Here is a 21,758-nt window from a genome sequence, read left to right as displayed (position 1 = left end):
GTAAAATAAAGAAGAAATTAAGACCCTATTAGATGCTGCCCGGAAACCAGAAAGGGTTACAGTCATACACTGCTGAGGGCATCAAAAAGAGGATCACCCCTGGGCTTGGGGAACAGATTGGCAGATAAGACCACTAAACAAGCAGCTGAGGGCTTGCAGATGACAAGTGAAGCCCCTATTAAAGCTCTCATATTGGCAGAGCTGCCTGAGCTATCATTGGACTCTCCAAAATACAATAAAGCCCAAAACCAACCAGCCAAAGGAGAAGGGGCCATCAAGACTGAAAAGGTATGGTGGGAATTGCCAGGTGGCAAATTATTGGGACCGGAAGAGCTGGCACCCACTCTGGTAAGCCAAACACACCAAGCGACCCACCTAAGCCATGATACACTGGAAGAGCTAATTAGAAAATATTCTTGGTTCTCCGCCTCTCTTCCTTATACAGGATAAATCTCAGAAGTGCACTGCCGGCTCACAGGTCAATGCTGCCTCTCGGCACACACAGAAACCTCCGGGGATTCAGCTAATGCCTTCTAAACACCTGGAAGTGGACTTCACTGAAATGAAACCTCACTGACACTACCATTACCTGCTGGTCACGGTATGTATGTTTTCGGGATGGGTAGAAGCTTTTCCTACCCGGACTGAAAGAGCATCAGAAGTAGCCCAGTGCATGCTTAGGGAGATAGTTAGTAAAGTAATGCTCAAAATTCTCTAAGCCAAGCATCAGCAATACGTGAACCATGAACTTCCAGATGTTCAAGCTGGTTTTAGAAATGGCAGAGGAACCAGAGATCAAATTGCCAACTTCTGCTGAATCATCAAAAAAGCAAGAGAGTTCCAGAAAAACACCTATTTCTGCTTTATTAACTATGCCAAAGCCTTTGACTGTGTAGATCAAAACAAACTGTGGAAAATTCTGAAAGAGATGGAAATACCAGACCACCTAACCTGCCTCTTGAGAAACCTGTATGCAGGTCAGGAAGCAATAGTTAGAACTGGACATGGAACAACAGACTGGTTCCACATAGGAAAAAGAGTACGTCAAGGCTGTATATTGTCACCTTGCTTATTTAAGTTATATGCAGAGTACATCATGAGAAACGCTGGGCTGGAAGAAGCAGAAGCTGGAATCAAGATTGCTGGGAGAAGTATCAATAACCTCAGATATGCAGATGACACCACCCTTATGGCAGAAAGAGAAGAACTAAAAAGCCTCTTGATTAAAGTGAGAAAGGGGAGTGAAAAACTTGGCTTAAAGCTCAACATTCAGAAAACTAAGATCATGGCATCTGGTCCCATCACTTCATGGGAAATAGATGGGGAAACAATGGAAACAGTGTCAGACTTTATTTTGGGGGGCTCCAAAATCACCGCAGATGGTAATTGCAGCCATGAAATTAAAAGATGCTTACTCCTTGGAAGGAAAGTTATGACCAACCTAGATAGCCTATTAAAAAGCAGAGACATTATTTTCCCAACAAAGGTCTATCTAGTCAAGGCTATGGCTTTTCCAGTAGTCATGTAAGGATGTGAGAGTTGGATGGTGAAGAAAGCTGAGCACCGAAGTATTGATGCTTTTGAACTGTGGTATTGGAAAGACTCTTGAGAATCCCTTGGACTGCAAGGAGATCCAACCAGTCCATCCTAAAGGAGATCAGCCCTGGGTGTTCATTGGAAGGACTGATGCTGAAGCTGAAACTCCAATAATTTGGCCACTTCACACGAAGAGTTGACTCATCGGAAAAATAGCCAGATGCTGGGAAGGATTGGGGGCAGGAGGAGAAGGGGACGACACGGGATGAGATGGTTGGATGGCATCACCGACTCAATGGACATGAGTTTGGGTAAACTCCAGGTGTTGGTGGTGGATAGGGAGGCCTGGCGTGCTGCAATTCATTGGGTCTCAAAGAGTCAGACATGACTGAGCGACTGAACTGAACTGAACCATCATTGGATCAGACAATGGCCTGGCTTTCATAGCATATTTAGTATAACAAGTAAGAAAAACTTTAAACATCAGTTGGAAATTACATACAGCATATAGGTCTCCGAGTTCTGGGGTGGAAGGAACCAACCAGACAGTTAAAGGGACACTCTCCAGGTGGATCATAGAGACTGACTGCTCCTGGGTGGCCTTGTTTCCGACAGCTCTGCTCAGACTCAGGATGACCCCACGGTCCCAAGTCTATTCTCCATAGGAAATTGTGTATGGGAGGCCCCCTCTCATAATAAAACAGGTGTCAACACATTTGTCTCAGGTAAGGGGAGATGAGATTTCACGGCAGATGGAACAACTGGGTAAGGTAATAAATCAGGTAACTACGTTTGTACAAGAAAGGGTGCCATTTCCCCTTGGGGAACAGATTCACGAATTTGTGCCCAGGGATCAATGTGGGGCAAGGACTGGAAACACGACTCTTTGGCCCCACATTGGAAGGCTCCATATACTGTTGTTCTAACCACCCTACGGCAGTTAAATTTGCAGGTGTCACTCCCTGGATCCGCCACATGAGAATGAAGAGAACATACCATGCAGACCCAGAGGACGCTGAGTGGACTGCACAGAGGGACCCCACTGACCCTCGAGAGACTAAGATCATCCTTAAGAAGAAGACTGAAAAGAAGATCCCGGACGAACCCCTTCAGGATGAAGCCGCATGATCAACTACTGCCGCAGGGCCTCATCAAGTGACTTTGAATTTAACTTCCGTTTCAACTCAGGACAATGTTTTCATCTCATGGACACATTCCTACGTGGACTTCCACAACACCTCCAACTGCTGGGTATGTGGGGCTATGCCTCTGTCTGTGATGGATGGACTTCCTTGGTGGGTATCACCGCTCCACCAAGGAGATTTTAAACCACTCTGCTCTTTTCTGGGATGACAAAAAGAGACTTTCCTTTCTCTTATCAATCATAATCTCTCCCTGCTCTCTTGGTGTAAGCCAGACCTACAGTCAATAGACTCGGGTCATGGCGGTACATTTGATGTAAACACCCGTTTCATAGGAGTAACAAAAGCCTGTACCTCATATTTAAAGACAAAACGGAAAAAAGCTCCCTGACTGGCAAGGGAGGACAGGCCTCTAGGTATGTTGAACAATTCTATCAAGTCTTGGATGAGTATTTCTGGATGACCCCAGAAAAGGGTCAATTAATTACTCCTGCCGCTATATCCTGGGATCAAAAAGAACAAAGGGTAGCATTTGGTGACCTCCATTAGACCCCAAAGAACTAAAATATATGGGTATCTATCCCCCGAAGAATGTAAACGAAAATTCGAGTTCACATACCACCCCAATCATTCCATGCATTGGTCAGGCTCTGACTGGAAATATAACCCTGGAATCTGCTGGGTGGCACCCAGTGGAACCCAATGGTTTTGTGGGCCTATCTTTTGGCCTTGGGTACTAATCGGCTGTGTAGGCCGCTACACACTGGGATTCACTTTTGCCCATGGCAGCATAAAGCCTAACCTACAATAAGCCCCAGTAAATCTACCTTATTTACATGCTAGGCGGACAAGGTCTGTATTTCAATGGTATGAGTATATTGCTGCCTTATTTGTACCTTCTATAGGGACCACAGATATTATGATTAAAGTAGAGGCCTTGACTAATTTCACAAAACAGGCCCTCCTAGATGGTGCTAAAGCCATCCAAGCCTTAAATGAAGAACAAATCCAAATGAGAAAAGCGGTAATTCAAAATAGAATGGCTTTGGACATGCTCACAGCTGCTCAAGAAGGGACCTATGCTATAATTAAGGTTGAATAATCTGTTTATATTCCTGGCTTATCTGGTAATGTATTACTGCTTTCAGTTAAGTTCAGTTGCTCAGTCGTGTCTGACTCTTTGTGACCCCATGAATCGCAGCATGCCAGGCCTCCCTGTCCACCACCAACTCCCAGAGTTTACCCAAACTCATGTCCATCGGGTCAGTGATGCCATCCAGCCATCTCATCCTCTGTCATCCCCTTCTCCTCCTGCCCCCAATCCTTCCCAGCATCAGGGTCTTTTCCAATGAGTCAACACTTCGAATCAGGTGGCCAAAGTACTGGAGTTTCAGCTTCAATATCAGTCCTTCCAATGAACACCCAGGACTGATCTCCTTTAGGATGGACTGGTTGGATCTCCTTGCAGTCCAAGGGACTCTCAAGAATCTTCTCCAACACCACAGTTTAAAAGCATCAATTCTTCGGTACTCAGCTTTCTTCACCGTCCAACTCTCACATCCATACATGAACACTGGGAAAAACCATAGTCTTGACTAGACGGACCTTTGTTGGGAAACTAATGTCTCTGCTTTTTAATAGGCTATCTAGGTTGGTCATAACTTTCCTTCCAAGGAGTAAGCGTCTTTTAATTTCATGGCTGCAATTACCATCTGCGGTGATTTTGGAGCCCAAAAAAATAAAGTCTGACACTGTTTCCACTGTTTCTCCATCTATTTCCCATGAAGTGATGGGACCAGATGCCACGATCTTAGTTTTCTGAATGTTGAGCTTTAAGCCAACTTTTTCAGTCTCCTCTCTCACTTTCATCAAGAGGCTTTTTAGTTCTTCTCTTTCTGTCATAAGGGTGGTGTCATTTGCATATTTGAGGTTATTGATATTTCTCCCAGCAGTCTTGATTCCAGTTTGTGCTTCTTCCAGCCCAGCGTTTCTCATGATGTACTCTGCATATAAGTTAAATAAGCAGGGTGACAGTATACAGCCTTGATGTACTTCTTTTCTTATTTGGAACCAGTCTGTTGTTCCATGTCCAGTTCTAACTGTTGCTTTCTGACCTGCATACAGGTTTCTCAAGAGGCAGGTCAGGTGGTCTGGTATTTCCATCTCTTTCAGAATTTTCCACAGTTTGTTTTGATCTACACAGTCAAAGGCTTTGGCATAGTCAATAAAGCAGAAATAGATGTTTTTCTGGTACTCTCTTGCTTTTTCGATGATCCAGCAGAAGTTGGCAATTTGATCAATTTGATCTCTGGTTCCTCTGCCATTTCTAAAACCAGCTTGAACATCTGGAAGTTCATGGTTCACGTATTGCTGAAGCCTGGCTTGGAGAATTTTGAGCATTATTTTACTAGTGTGTGAGATGAGTGCAATTGTGCGGTAATTTGAGCATTCTTTCACATTGCCTTTCTTTGGGATTGGAATGAAAACTGACCTTTTCCAGTCCTGTGGCCACTGCTGAGTTTTCCAAATTTGTTGGCATATTGAGTGCAGCACTTTCACAGCATCATCTTTTAGGTTTTGAATTAGCTCAACTGGAATTCCATCACCTCCACTAGCTTTGTTCATAGTGATGCTTTCTAAGGCCCACTTGACTTCACATTCCAGAATGTCTGGCTCTCGGTGAGTCATCACAACATTGTCATTACTGGGTCCTTAAGATCTTTTTTGCACAGTTCTTCTGTGTGTTCTTGCCACCTCTTCTTAGTATCTTCTGCTTCTGTTAGGTCTATACCATTTCTGTCCTTATCAAGCCCATCTTTGCATGAAATGTTCCCTTGGTATCTCTAATTTTCTTGAAGACATCTCTAGTCTTTCCCATTCTGTTGTTTTTCTCTATTTCTTTGCACTGATCATTGAGGAAGGCTTTCTTATCTCTCCTTGCTATACTTTGGAACTCTGCATTCAAAATGGAATATCTTTCCTTTTTGTCTTTGCTTTTCACTTCTCTTCTTTTCACAGCTATTTGTAAAGCCTCCTCAGACAGCTATTTTGATTTTTTGCATTTCTTTTCCATGGGGATGGTCTTGATCCCTGTCTGCTGTACAATGTCACGAACCTCTGTCCATAGCTCATCAGGCACTCTGTCTATCACATCTAGTCCCTTAAATCTATTTCTCACTCCACTGTATAATCATAAGAGATTTGATCTAGGTCATATCTGAATGGTCCACTGGTTTTCCCTACTTTCTTCAATTTAAGTCTGAATTTGGCAATAAGGAGTTCATGATCTGAGCCACAGTCAGCTCCTGGTCTTGTTATTACTGACTGTACAGAGCTTCTCCATCTTTGGCTGCAAAGAATATAATCAGTCTGATTTTGGTGTTGACTATCTGTTGATGTCCATGTATAGAGTCTTCTCTTGTGTTGTTGGAAGAGGGTGTTTGCTATTACCAGGGTGTTCTCTTGGCAAATCTCTATTAGCCTTTGCCCTGCTTCATTCTGTACTCCAAGGCCAAATTTGCCTGTTACTCCAGGTGTTTCTTGACTTCCTACTTTTGCTTTCCAGTCCCCTATAATGAAAAGGACATCTTTTTCGGGTGTTAGTTCTAAGAGGTCTTGTAGGTCTTTATAGAACCATTCAACTTCAGCTTCTTCAGCGTTACTGTTTGGGGCACAGGCTTGGATTACCGTGATACTGAATGGTTTGCCTTGTAAACAAACAGAGATCATTCTGTTGTTTTTGAGACTGCATCAAAGTACTGCAGCTGCTTTAGATGTATCAGCTGCTTTAGATGACCTGAACAACCAGGTAAAATCAATGTCAAATGAAAACATTCCTTTCTGGACTTCAGTCCTATCTTGGGTGAAGAGTGATTGGCGGAAAACTGTATTTACCATTGCTACCAGTTGCCTTGATAGTTCTGCTTTGTGGTTCCTGCATTTTACAATATATTATGAACTTTGTAACCCAAAGGTTGGTGTCGTTCTCCCTAATTGGCGGTCAGAGAGCCAGGGTGCAGTATACCCCTATGAGTGATGCTCACACTATGAGTTAAAGCATCAAGAGGGGGGAATGAAGGAGGAAACCGATAGAACAGGCTCCATCTTGAAAGCAGGACTACATCTTGGGCCGGACTGTGGACTTTGAGCCATATGCCAATGCCCAGTATCTATGGAAATGACAAACAAACTGGAAAACCAGACAACCCCCTCTTGCCCCCCTCTGCTGTGGAAGAGCCCCAGGGCTCATACTTAGACTCTCCATCACCTAAAAGAATACCCTAATTATCTGTGTAACCGAATAGAATCATACATTCTACTATGCTTATTGGGGTATGGCCACAGGCCTATTGATAATTGTCCACTGTTAACTACCTAGGCCTAAGGCATGTGAATCACGAGTTAACTTTGATTGTATCTTTCTTTTCGTTTGTTCAGACTAGTTTCAGAGAATTTGGGGAGGTGGGTTTGGGCATGTACACTTAGGGTATATAAGGTTTTCACAAAAACTGGTTGGGGTCCTTGGCTAAGAGGAGACTCTGCCTTGGGCCCGCCGGTGTAATAAACTGCACTCCACCATCAGCATTGTCCTTCTGAGTGAGTTTGTTTCCTGGAACTTGTGGCTACAACAGACCGAGGGATCGAACCCACATCTCCTTCACTGGCAGGTGGATGCTTTAACACTGCACCAGTAAGAACCATTAAATTCTTACCAGTAAATGTTCTTTAGGGCTTCCCAGGTGGCACAGTGGTAAAACATCCAACTGCCAGTGCAGAAAATGTGGGTTCGATCCCTCCTTTGGGAAGGTTCCCTTGGAGTAGGAAATGGCAACCCACTCCAGTATTCTTGCCTGGGAAATCCCATGGACAGAGGAGCCTGGTGGGCTACAGCCCTTGGGGTAGCATAAAGTTGGAGAGGATTGGTGGACTGAGCACACACACAATAAATGCTCTTTAGCAAAAACCAAACACAGCACCCCCAGTAAAAGGTATGCATTATAATTCTGGGAACGTTTGCATCATTAAATAAGTTAAAGTTCATCCTAAACCCCTTTTCATGTTTAGCTCTTAATATAGGTCAGTTTTTTCTTTTCTTTTTTTTTACCCCCTGCTTTAAATCTTCCAAAGAATGCTAGAGAAAATCAGGCAACCAAACAAACAGCTTTCGATTTTCTACCATTTGGAAAATAGCCTTGAATTGCATGATAGATAGTGGTCTAGGAATTTAAGAACCATGAATTTGGTTTCAATAAGAAATACATTCACAAGGAAGCTGAAAAATAGAAAACAGCAGCAGTGCTTTTTTTTTTTCCTTTTTTTCCTGTAAAAGAAAATCAGTAGCAAGCATAGGAGCCCTAAGTTGGATTTGAATCTACAGAGAGTTCGCTATTTGAACAAATTCCTACATGGCTCAACTTGATTAAATTGAGGAGACTAAAATCACTGGAGCTGAGAAGATTTACTATTGTATTTATCTGTGGTACACGGGGTTTTCAGATTATTCAAGAGTCAGGGGAACTAGCACTCTATGAACTGCCTCTGTTAAGTTGGCTTTAATGTGACAGCGCTGGGGGGACAGGGGGAGACAGCAGTCTTCTAGAGCAAAGAAAGGAGTGAGCAAGAACAAAAGTTCTGGTGATTGGGGAGAATTTGGTACTGTGGGGTCTGTCTCCTTTCATCCTCACCACCTCCTTTAACCTCTGTACAATCGTCTTCCAACTTAAGAAATAATAACAAATTCCCAACAAGATGAAATAGAATGATCTAAATAAACCTCTTATGACGAATACCTTTCAATTAAAAAAATGCCTGAACTGGGTCATTTAATGATGTAACTTGATAAAACCACAAGACAAAACGATTGATAAAACTGAACAAGCAATTAAACAATTAACTTAAAGAGTTCAATTACAAAGTTTTAATTAATTCTTTCCCAAATAAAAAAGTGATAACAAAGTTGGTTTTCTTTCTAAATTCAAAGACATAGTGTATCACGTATTGCTTTGAGATTTTACACCAATTATTACATGCAAAATCTACCAAAGAGAACACAGACAATACATATGAAAATTAAAAGTCCGATAAGTGAAGATAAATAAGTGATTTTGTTATCTTTATCTTCCAACTCCTGGAAAAACCAGTGTTGTAGATATGATGTTTCCCTTGTGGGCTTTTCTCTATAAGTAAGTTTAATTTAAGTTTTTCTGTATTTCTTCCTAATTTACTCAGAAAATTTTAAGAGAAGTGAAATAATAAATAAGTTTCATATATTTCATGGGGTCACAAAGAGTTACACTCTACTGAGCAACCAATACTATTCTAAGATTTATCTTAGCTGATAATTAAATGCATAGAAAATTATTAGTCTCAAGTATTTTATATTAGGAAAAAACCTTTTATAGTCAAATCAACAAGTGGAACTTTTCTTATCACTGGAAGACTGTGAGAGTTAGAAATGTAGATGATTTTCATTTTATTTAAGTATGACTGAATGTATTTCCTATCTAAAGGATCTATAATGTATTAACATTTGTAGTATGAAAAAAAATCAGCTCTGAGTGTTTTAGGAAAAATATTGAATGAGGAACCACTACTTATCAAACCCAGTAAGAGTTTATACTGTCTTTTCAGAAGGAGCACAGTGACTGGGATGAACATAAATGAAAGTCGCTCAGTCGTGTCCGACTCTTTGTGACTTCATGGACTGTATGTAGCCCACCAGATTCCTCTGTCCATGGCATTCTCCAGGCAAGAATACTGGAGTGGGTCGCCATGCCCTTCTCCAGGGGATTTTTCCCAACCCAGGGATCAAATCCAGGTCTTCCACACTGAAGGCAGATTCTTTACCATCTGAACCACCAAGAATACTGGAGTGAGTAGCTTATTCCTTCTCCAGGGGACCTCCCCAAACCAGGAATTGAATTAGGGTCTCCTGCATTGCAGGCAGATTCTTTACCAGCTGAGCTACTAGGGAAGCCCAGGGATGAACATAGGTCCTCAGTAAATACTGGCTAAATGGATATGAATAAGTTAATGGAACAGTTATTCACTGCTTCAGTAACTAGGAATCTTACCTGCTCTGCCCTCATTATTAAATAACAACAAAATCAGAAAATAGGCCATGTGCTTTATTTTTTTTTTAATCTAATCTATCTCTTTTTGGCAACACTTGGGATTTTAAAAAATAAACAAAGGAAGCAGCCCAAAGAAATCAAGCTTTTAAATTCCCAAGGTATTTTTATTATGAATATATGAAGGGGAAAGATATCTCCCAGTTCTGAAATACTGGTTATAGAACAGCTTCTTTTCCAAGACAGTATAAATTATGAACACGCAAATATAAGGTTATTATCATTCAGATTTGAATCGACTGTTTTAAGGAGATGAGCTCAGTCATAAAAAATAAATAGTTCTTGATATAAAGGAAAATCATTGAAGTTAAATATAATCTTAATAAATACCTTCATCAAACTGTCATTTTAATATGGAACTAACATTATACACTACACTACTTTTGATTTAAACATACCAGAACAAAGTAGTATTTATTTTTTCACTTCAGCTAAAAAATGCATTTCGGGGGAAATCAAAAGATTATTTATTTTATATGACTTTGTGCTCTATGAAATATTATCGGTTTAGGCTAGGTCTTTAAGACTTACAGGCTATGGAAAATGTCAATAAAGCAAGGCAGTTAGCTGTTTCCTAGTATTCATTCTCTATCATACCAATTTCTGTTTTTCTGTATAAACAAACTAAGATGGTCTGAAAGGACCCTTTTTTTTTTTTTAACTTTTCTGCTTTTAGAATCCCAGAATCTCACCTACCTCCAGGTATACTAAAACCACATGAATTCTAATTTGGCAAAACACTCACGCCCTCTGCCTACCTCCTCTTTGGCCTGCACGATGCTAATGCTTCCTTTCACATAAACGCATGCACACAATGGTTGTAACAGAAATAATAATAATAAAAAAAAACACCTGATGCTGTTCTAAGTGCCAAATTCATTACCTAACTTCATCCTCACAGGACCTCAGGAAGGAAGGCATTTTCTTATTCCCATGATAAAAGTGATGACTAAAAGGCACAGAGGTTAGGAGAAGAGCTCCCCAGGTGCGCTTGCAAATGCCATGGTGCTGGGCTCCATCTAGACTGTTCCCAGGGCCTATGCCCTTCACTACTACAGAATACAATTTCTTAAATACTCTATAAAAGCTATTTATTAGTATTAATATCTTCACAATTAAAGGAAGCATTAAAGCTCCCCCCTCATTCTTACTGATCCTTGTTCCTTATTACCCTCTCTTTTATTCTCTACAAACATGAGATTTTATTATATTTTCAAATGGATTCATTCTATTATTCTTTGGGGCTTAAAGTCTAATCTTTCTGGCTTAATATGTATCTAACATAATCCTAATTACTACTGATTGGGCTAATACATAAAGGCCATACTTAGTGATGGCTCAGGATTTTTACACAAGGGGTTAATAGGGAGCAACAGCGTCTACAAGTCAAGCCTCAACAGCATCTTCATACTGCAGTGCTCCCTGAATCACCAGACTAAACGAAGAGGCCAGCATACCGTTCTCAACTACAGTCTTAGATTCTCACAGTGCTTCATCAAAATGAATTTGCTCAGGGAAAATCTGACCAAACTACTATTCTAGTTCACATTTCAACATCTGTGTTACTAACTAACTAGTCTGAATTTAAGCTTCCAGACTCTTAACTAGATTCTCACTTTGGAATGCTTTTCTATAATTATGTTTTATTCTATGAATGTGATTTTTTCAGAAACCTGACAGGAGATTGAAAATGATGGATGTTGTTGTTAAGTGTTTACTAAATAATGAGCAACTAATTAAACTATTGCTTCCCTGATAGCTCAGTAGTAAAGAATCTGCCTGCAATGCAGGAGACCTGGGTTTGATCCCTGGGTCAGGAAGATCCCCTGGAGAAGGAAATGGCAACTCACTCCAGTATTCTTGCCTGGGGACTCTCATGGCCAGAGGGGTCTGGCGGGCTACAGTCCATGGTGTTGCAAAAGAGTTGGACATGACTGAGTGACTAAACAACAACAATAACAATTAACTATAAAGATAACATAAAAGCCTGTCACTCTACAACCTAACAGATGCACCAAGGTACTTCGCCCTAAGAATAAGTTTTAAGAGTTATCACTAGACATACTTCTGTGTCATTATGTCATCTGTGGTAGGTGTGCCTTCTGGGTTCACAAAACTACAATTACATAAACAAGATATATCTGTGTGTGTTTACATATACATATGTAAATCCCTCCTCCCAAGCATCATATAAATACTTTTTGGGGAAAAAATATGCTTTGCCTGAAATTATCTAGACATCAGTTGAGCAGAAAGATCAAGGAAAGTCCTCCCATAGGCAGTGAAGATAGCTGATCACAATAAGGTGGTGGACAACTCCCCAGCTCTCTGTCCTTTTCCCCCTTAGTTCACTGTGGTTGCTGTTCAAAGGACAGAAAAAGAGTATAATCTCCTGTGACACTGCTACTGTCCATCATCTTTTCGCTGGGTCTGCTAAAATACTGTGATTCTGGTATTATTTCCAGGAAAGCTGAGCCCTGGATTCTGCCACATTTGAAATAGGTCAAGTCATAAGTCCCAGGCTCAGCTGTGTACACTTGGGAAGATAATAACTACCTTTCATTGAGTGTTTACTATGTGTCAAACATTAAACATAACATCAGCTAATTTAGTCTTCATGAAAACAAGAGGAAGGTACCAGATTTCTAGGGTAAAAGAGGAAAGGAAATTTAAACGTTAGTAAGTAGAGCGATTATATTTGAACTCAGATATTTTTCTGTCTTAAGTCTATGCTTACTTGATATTATTTTTTAATTGAAGTATCATTGCTTTACAATGTTACGCTTCTGCTGTATAATGAAGTGAATCAGCTATATGTACACATATATCCCCTCCCTCGTAAGTCTCCCTCCCACCTCCCCGTTCCACCCATCCAGGTCATCATAGAGCACCGAGCTGAGTTCCTTGTGTTATACTGCAGGTTCCCACTAGCTATTTATTTTATACATGGTAACGTATTTATGTCAAACCTAATCTCCAAATTCATACCACCCTCTCCTTCCCCCACCCCCCGGGTCCACACATCTGTTCTCTACATCTGCATCTCTATTGCTGCCCTGGAACTAGGTTCATCTGTACCACTTTTCTAGATTCCACATGCATGCATGGATATATGATATTTGTTTTTTTCTTTCTGACTCACTTCACTGTGCATGACAGACTCTAGATCCATCCACATCTCTACAAATGACCCAATTTTGCTCCCTTTTAAGGCTGAGTAATATTTGATATTTTTTAAGAAGAGAGTGATAGAACAAAGTAAAAAAAAAAAAAAAAAAAGAGCTGTTTTTAATTTCAGAAGCAAAGCTTCTGAGTCATTTCAAACTCTTTTTCTCCATTCTTACAGAGAGGTTAGAATTGATTAGAATGTATGCCAAGTGAGTAAGAAAAAGTGTACAATTTAACATGAAAGGAGCAGATGCTAACTAACTGAAGTTGGTTGGAAACCAAATCATAATTTAGAACACCTCAAAGGTATTTTGAAAAATAACTCTGTTAAAAGAGAATGTAACCAATAATACTTTGTATACTATATTACTATCCTTGACTTAAGTGTGGTAGCTTTGAACATGACGTCCAAGGGCACAAATTCAAAGTCAATTTTCATAAATTTTGCTAAATTAAGTCCTTTTATTGGTGCAGACTATTTATACAAGAGGGCTTGCATGTAATTTTCTCACTTTTATCTGGGTCAGTTTTGGTAATGATGTTGTTTTGCACATATGTTTCATTTTTATGTGAAACTTTTAACTAGAGAATAAATAAGTGCAAATAACCTAGAAATAAGTAGATAAACACACTGCTATTCCTATGTGTAAATCCAGAAACATAAAAAATCAAGTAATGTCAGAGAATGCACAAAATCTTTATGGATATTACAAAATTTGGAAACCTGAGTTGTCATTTTTTTAGATCTAACTGTTTAACTGGTCCTTCCACCTATGTTTTTACAGTAATTATACAAAACTCTCTCTTTGTATTTTCTCTTATCTAATTTTGTTTTTACTGTGGCAAAATTTTATACACTGTCATTAAACAATTATCTTCCCATCAAAATTATTTTAAGAAATCTACTCTGGAATAAAATGGGCTTGTTGTCAATTTATCCATGTAATGTGGAGGAACAAAAAAGGCTGTGAACATTTTTAAAAGTCAGGAGACTACTAAGGCCAGAAAAATACAAAATACTGTCATTCAATGAGAACTTTGTTTCATGTCACAGTATAAATTCCTGCTAGAATTCAGCGCTATATAACTAGTTATATTTTGATTTTCAGCAGACGTTGTCAAAGTTGACAACACTGTTCTGTGAATCATTAGAAACTATTTTACTGAAAACATAGTCTTGATTTAAAACATAAGTACTCTCATTTGATTTTTGTCCTCAACAGCCTATATCAACCTGTTTTTAATTCCTTAATTTTTCCTACTTTTCTATACCACACACGGGAATCTTGATCTAGTGAATTAACCAGATAATGAGTAATACTGAATACCAGTTTCGCACAGAAATCCTCTAGTTGAAAGAGGGAGAAAATATACCAAAGTACTTGTTTAACAAAAGTAATTTCCTTCTGTCCTTAATGCTTCATTAGCAATAATCTATATTTGCTTCAAATTAAGTGGTTTACAATCATAAAAAATAAATTATGACATAAATACACTTGGTCTGACACTAAAAAAAAAAAATTGAGCATGTATAAATTATGCCCAGAAAATCCACGAGCAAAGCAAGCTGATTCCCTTCATATACTGACCTGGATTTGGCATGACCTGAGCTGGCACTGCTCTAAACAGCGGAGTGAAAGACTGCAGACCTTGGAAGGCACACACTAGCCAGAAGATGAATAACCATGCAGTGATGCTGTACCTTATACTTATTTAATTAACTTTCATCCATGTGCTTTATGATTAATCTTTAAACAATTCCAATCCTTCCGCACCACGGAGCAAAGATTGCATCAGCTATAGCAACCCTGTTCAGGTTTATTGTTTATATACACATTTCACTAGTTAACAGTTAGAGGCAAGATTTTACTAAATACAATGTTAATTTGCAAACTGGCCTCTATTTAAAGAAGTCATTCCAGGACTTTAGGAAACTGCCTTTCCCCCCTCTGCAGTATGGACAATTTACCAAAAAAAAAAGTCCACAGTTTCATCGAAATTCTGGACTCCGCTACTTTAAACCAAAGTTTTCAAAGGTTTCAAACAAATCTATAACATGCATGCAAGAGGAGCAATTTTAGGAGAGAACTTTGAAATAAGAAACACATGTCAGACTTAGACGTTTAACTCTTACTACTGACAATATCGACAGAAAAGCCCACTGGATAAAAGTAACATGAAAAATATGATTTAAAAAAATAGCAGCTGGATGAATCTGACTCCCTAAATAAGAAGAAATGGAAACCTGTCCTGACAGTCATTCAGTTAGTGAGAGTTCAACCAACTGATGCAACTTTGTTTCAGAGGTAAAAATTCAACTTAATGAAAGTCTACTGCATAAAATTTTTTCTTGTGAAAAAAAGGGAGATTATTTTAAAAGTTAAAAATAAACCTCAAAGTCTTCCAAATAAATTAGTTTAAACAACCTCTCATCCTTCCCAAGACACACAGAATCAATTCACATGGTTTGTAAAACCAGTTTGGTTACTCTCTGGAGTCCCAGGGTAAAAAACAAGCAAGCATTCCTTTGCTAATCATCTGATTCTTGACTTGAACAAAAACCTACATTTTGCATGTCTTATCTTTTTTCCAATTTGATTTAGCAGCCCCTCGACTTTAATTAAAAGGACCCTCAATGCATGACCATGGGAGAAAGGATGCACAAAAAGATGTAATGTAAGTAATTTAGGAGTATATCATACATGCAAGTAAAATAAATCAATTCCAAAACTTTTCAACCCCTGTTTAGAGCACTCCTAAATGAGAAATCAAAGAGAGATTTGACCAAAGCCAACTATTCCTAGTATTCCTCAAACATCACTACTTCCCTTTGCATAAAGAAAAAAATTTCCACACAGTAAAATTCAATTATATCAAGAATCTGTTAGATGAAATTGAATAGACTGGAAATGGAATGGAAAGAGTAAAAGAAGCATTGACTATATCGAAATTTTGAAAATAATTGTGAAACTTACATTGTTCTTTCCCATTTGCAGGAAAAGGCCTTGAGTTCTGACTTTGAAGCTTATTGACCGTCTAAGTAGCACCTACAGTCAAATGATGTTATTAGGACACCAACCTTGCTTTGTTTTGCTAAGTTACTGACAGTTTGAGCTTTGCTGTCTATACTCTCACATGGATGCCCTTGTTTCAATGTCAACTGTCTGTGAGAGTCCTGGCTGAGGTTAACTATCAGAGGCTATAGAAGAGAGTGCTTTTCCCCAGTAAAGCTGAGTGACTCCTCCTGGGATTCTGGCAGGCTGGCTTCATTAGCTTCATTTTGTAAGCTTTGTACTTCTCATGTTCTTAAAAACATCCATGAGATACATATGGATTCTTTAAGATACACAGTAACCTCCTCTGATTACAATCCATTGGGTACCTAAGGAGGCACCTACTGGGAAAACACACTAGGGAATTTGGGGTTCTTCTCATAGTGACAGGGCCACTACTAAGACCTGGAAGAAGTCAGTCCTGAAAGTCCAGCAATATTCTGGGCAGTCTTGCTAACAAAGAGTTGACTCTTAAAATCTCCCCTTGGAGAAACATTGGTGGGTCACCCACACAATAGATCTAGTCATGTACACACACCTCATTTTTTCTCTACATTATGGTTACCAGCATTGTTTCTCTTTTTTTAGTAAACAACAATACATAATGAGAAACAAAGAATAATGACTACACCGACATTATGCGACATTATGCGACATTATGATTAAAACAGTGCAAAAGTCAGTGTCTGAGCTACAGCAGCTGGTTCTGTCTCCTGCTGGATGCCAGGCATGATGCTCCCACAGCAGCTGCTGCATAGGGGCTTGGATGCTCCCCTGGCCTTCTGCCAAACCACATTAATCATCTTTTTCCCAAGCTTGATAGCTAACATGCCCGTTAGTTGGGACTCTGAATCTTCCATTAGAAGAATATTAGAAAATGAAAAAATGGGTAACCTGTAGCAGATAAATAATACAGGATTATATTGAAAGAGGAAACAGACAGAACAGGCTTCATCTTGAAAGCAGGACTCCATCTTGGGCCGGACTGTGGACGCTGAGCTATAAGCCCAGGATCTATGGAAACAAAATATCAACTGGAATACCAGACCCCAACCCAAGCCCACTCCAACTATGGAAGAGCCCCAGGGCTCATACCTAGACTCTCCGTCGCCTAAAAGAATATCATAATTATCTGTGTAACCGAATAGAATCATAAATTGTATTATGCTTATTGGGGTATGACCACAGGGCTATTGCTACTTGTCCACTGTTAACTACCTAGGCTTCAGGCATACAAATCACGGGTTTAAGGCATACGGATCACGGTTAACATTGATTGTATCTTTCTTTTCCTTTGTTCAGACTAGTTTAAGGGAATTTGGGGAGGTGGGTTTGGGCATGTATACTTAGGGTATATAAGGTTTCCACAAAAAATGTTCGGGGTCCTTGGCTAAGAGGAGACTCTGCCTTGGGCCTGTCAGTGTAATAAACTGCACTCCACTATCTGCAATGTCCTTCTGAGTGAGTTTGTTTCCTGGAACACACGGCCACAACATTTGGTGCATTGGCCAGGAAACTCCTCACTTCGAGGAGACAAGGCCGACTTGGGACTACTCTGAGGCCTTGTGGCTCGAATCTTCTAGAAGGGGGAAGGAGCCTCGCCCTTCTGTAAGGATTCTGCTTCTCAATGCCCAGACCTTTCAAGTTAGCAGGTAGTGGATGGCAGCAGGGGAACTGAGCACTCAGGTGAGGAGGAACCCATCCAGCAGGGTGGAAGAGGGGGCTTGATTCACTTAGTGAATCTAGTACCTCCCTCCCCCTGGGAGGGACTAGCAGGGGCACAGACCCACAGGAGCCTGGAATAGGCAGGTGGCAGTGATTGTTTGGTACACAGGTTGACAAGTGTGTTAGGGCTTAGGAAGGAAATTTGTGAAGGTCATTCAGGAGGTGGTGTCCATTCTGTCTTGGGGGAAATTACTACCAAAAAATCGCCAGGGGATTTTTAGGAGAAGAAACTTGGTCTTTGTGTGCTCATATTCTGCCCTTCCCAAGGAGGTGTCCCATCTGTTGTGAAATTCTTTCCTCCTCAGAATTGTCAGGCTAGAAGGAGGGGGATACATAAGTGAGTAAGATTGGCTTTTCTGGAGACGGCCTGGGATGTGGGATATTTAACCCATTTGTGTTTTCATCCACACATGATCAAGCCCACCAAGGCAGAACGGACTTTAAAAGTTAAGGGAGAAACAGTCTTGGACCATGTGGTGTTCTGGTCCGGCTGTGCTGACCGGCAGGTGAAGACACGCTGATCCCCCTTCTCCCTCTGGGATCTGGCAGGTAAGGCTCTTCTCACCCCAGTCAGGAAGGAGGCGGAATGGCGATTTAAGTGTTTCATTGAGCGGAAATATCAGAAGTACATAGGGTACTGAGAACTTCATACACAGAAAGAAAAGGAAAAGTAGAAGGTCCGAGAAGGTAAGCAAGATGGGGGGAAGTGAATCTAAGACAACTGTAATGGAGTGCATGATTAAAAATTTAAAGAAGGGATTTGGAGGAGACTATGGGGTGAAGATGACGCCTAACCGCCTCCACATACTCTGTGACGTCCAATGGCCCCCTATGCGAGTAGGATGGCCACCAGAGAACAGCATGAACTTAAAAATAGTGGAAGCAGTCTATGCAGTAGTCACAGGAGAGCCAGGACACCCGGATCCATATCCATATATTGACTCGTGGCTAGGGTTAGCTCAGGACCCTCCTACTTGGACAAGATTCGGTATCCAGAAGGGAAAGGGAAAAATATTAATGGCACAAAAATTGACGGATGATAAAAAAGGAAATTCTACAGGATTTGGATGGGGATGACCTGACCCCTCCCCAATACTGGATAATGATGCTCCTGCCTCCCAGTGCTCCACCAGGACCAGAGGCTGCCTCAATGCCCGATCCAGGGCCAGGTGAAGTTCCTGCAGCAGCCGCTGCTCTTACACCAGCTCTCCCAGAGATCGTAGAGCCACCGTTTCGGCAGGCTCTGATCCCACTAATGGAGACCTTGGTCCATGCCCCCAGTTCCACCTCAGCCAGACCTCATAGATTGTATCCACGTCTCCCGGTGAGTACTGATGGGAAGGGGGAAGAAAACACAGGAATTAGACAGAGGCTGTGCTCCACCAAGGAACAGGGGGGAAGAACCCCACTACACATGTCCCTCAGAGAGCTACAACAGCCTCCAGTTCAGGATGCGTGTGGGCACCACCATCAGCCCCCTGTAGCTGCCAGAGACACACTCCACCGTACTTGGGGGAGCACGAGCCATGATTAGGCTAATGGAAAATATTTTTTTGAACCCACCCCCTACATGGAATGACATGATCCAACTACTAGTCTCCCTTTTCAGCACTGAGAAAGACACAGGATCCTCACTGAGGCCAGAAAATGGTTAAGAGAAATGGCACCTGAGGGTACTGCAAACCTGCAGCGGTGGGCAGAACTAGCCACCCCCGATGAGAAGCCCAACTGGGACTGTAACACAGAGGAAGGGATGGGCCACCTGGAGAGATATTGGGTGGCTATTTTACAAGGTCTCAAGAGGGGGCCCTGAAAACCTACGAGTATGGCAAAAACCTCCGAAGTGATTCAAAGGGAAAGCAAATCACCCTCTGAGTTCTACCAAAGACTATGCGAGGCCTGTAGACTTTATACACCAATAGATCCAGAGGCTGCTGGGTCTCAGGTGGTGATAAATGCTGCCTTTGTGTCTCAAGCCTAATCTGAAAATGACAGATGGGGGGACACCAAGTGACTCATGAATTTTTACACACTCCTTAATGCCCAGTACCTCTGTTGGGAAGAGACTTGCTATCTCAATTGGGGGCATTAATTACCTTTCCCCACCACGAACACCCACTCTTTGAGTGGGCTCAACCACCTATTTACTCTTTCCTTTGGTAACCCCTCAAGATGAATGGAGGTTACACGATCTCCCAGAAGGGAAAATGGACGGGCTGAACAGTTCAGAGACAGAGTTAACCCAACAATTCCCTGAGGTCGGGGCAGAAGACAATCGGCCCCCCAGGTTGGCAAAACAAGTCCCACTGGTAAGAGAACTCAAAACCAGTTACATCAGCACCCACCTTGGGCCTGCCAGACCTTGCTAAGCTGTTTAATCATTATGTGACTGAAATGGACAATGTGGCTATGGGAGTGTTGTTCCAGATTATGGGGACATGGGCCAGACCCGTGGCTTATCTCCCGAAACTGCTGGACAGTGTTGCCACTGGGTGGCTAGGATGCTTCTGGGCAGTTGCTACAGTTGCCTTACTGGTCTGGGAGGCAACCAAGTTGACTTTGGGCCAACATTTGATTGTAAAAGTCCCACATGAGGTCAACACTCTCCTGCGAGGGGACCCCCATAAATGGCTGTCGACATCCCAGATTACTCAATACCAGAGACTGTTATGTGAGAACCCACATGTTACTATTGAGCCTTGTCAGGCCCTGAATCCAGCCACTCTCCTTCCTGTGGGAGAAGGTGGGCGCTCACATGATTGCAAGGTACTGTGCCAGCAGACCTGACATGAGAGATCAGCCAATCCCGGACCCAGATTTGGTCCTGTACACCCATGGCACCAGCCTGGTGAAACAAGGACAACGACTCTCAGGATATGCAGTAGTCATGGAAGAAACCATCATTGAGGCTAGCTCTCTGACATCACACTGGTCCGCTCAACAGGCCGAACTATATGCTCTAATCCAGGCCCTCCAGCTGTCAGAGGTACGAAGACAAACATTTACACAGACTCCAGGTATGCTTTTGCCACACTACATGTACACAGGGCTCTGTATAGAAGAGAGACCTTTTGACAGCTAGTGAAAAAGATATTAACAATAAGGAAGAAATTAAGACACTTATGATGCTACCCGGAAACCAGAAAGGGTTGCAGTCATACACTGCTGAGGACGTCAAAAAGAGGATCCCTCTCAGGCTCGGGGATCAGACTGGCAGATAAGACCACTAAACAAGCAGCCTAGGGATTGGGGGTGACAAGTGAACCCCCTATTAAAGCTCTCGTACAGGCAGAGCTGCCTGAGCTAAGGCTGTACTCTCCAAAATACACTGATGCCCAAAACCAACTAGCCAAAGCAGAAGGGGCCATCAAGACTGAAAAGGGATGGTGGGAATTGCCAGGTGGCAAATTACTGGTACCAGAAGAGCTGGCACCCACTCTGGTAAGCCAAACACACCAAGCGACGCACCTAAGCCATGATAAACTGGAAGAGCTAATTAGAAAATATTTCTTGGTTCCCCGCCTCTCTTCCTTATACAGGATAAATCTCAGAACTGCACTGCCTGCTCACAGGTCAATGCTGCCTCTCGGCACAGAGAGAAACCTCCGGGGATTCAGCTAAAAGGCACGCTGCCCTCTGAACACCTGGAAGTGGACTTCACTGAAATGAAACCTCACTGACACTACCATTACCTGCTGGTCATGGTATGTATGTTCTCAGGATGGGTAGAAGCTTTTCCTACCCAGACTGAAGGAGCATCAGAAGTAGCCCCATGCCTGCTTAGGGAGATAGTTCCCAGATTTGGATTTCCTACCAGCATTGGATCAGACAATGGCCCTGCTTTCGTAGCTGATTTAGTATAACAAGTAAGCAAAACTTTAAACATCAAGTGGAATTTACATACAGCATATAAGCCCCAGAGTTCTGGGTTTGTGGAAGGAACCAACCGGACACTTAAAGAGATACTCTCCAGGTGGATCATAGAGACTGACTGCTCCTGGGTG

At 41.6% G+C, this 21,758-nt stretch overlaps 1 protein-coding gene and 1 long non-coding RNA gene across 51 annotated transcripts in view; both read right to left on the bottom strand.

Annotated features, from left to right (window-relative positions):
* EYA4 (EYA transcriptional coactivator and phosphatase 4) overlaps nucleotides 1–21,758 on the bottom strand; it is a 384,171-nt gene that overhangs the window by 152,027 nt on the left and 210,386 nt on the right. The gene's annotated exons all lie outside the window — the stretch shown is intronic.
* On the bottom strand, nucleotides 8,015–10,742 carry LOC145521764 (uncharacterized). The gene is made up of 2 exons (XR_014065666.1): nucleotides 9,546–10,742; nucleotides 8,015–9,434 (listed from the first exon to the last, which is right to left on the bottom strand). It is a non-coding gene; the product is annotated as an uncharacterized LOC145521764 (long non-coding RNA).

This window comes from Giraffa tippelskirchi, chromosome 9, assembly GCF_054371585.1.
Source record: "Giraffa tippelskirchi isolate mGirTip1 chromosome 9, T2T-mGirTip1v1.2.pri, whole genome shotgun sequence".
NCBI lineage: Eukaryota > Metazoa > Chordata > Mammalia > Artiodactyla > Giraffidae > Giraffa > Giraffa tippelskirchi.
The sequence above is the reverse complement of the archived record's forward strand: the minus strand, read 5'-3'. Positions and strand labels throughout refer to the sequence as shown.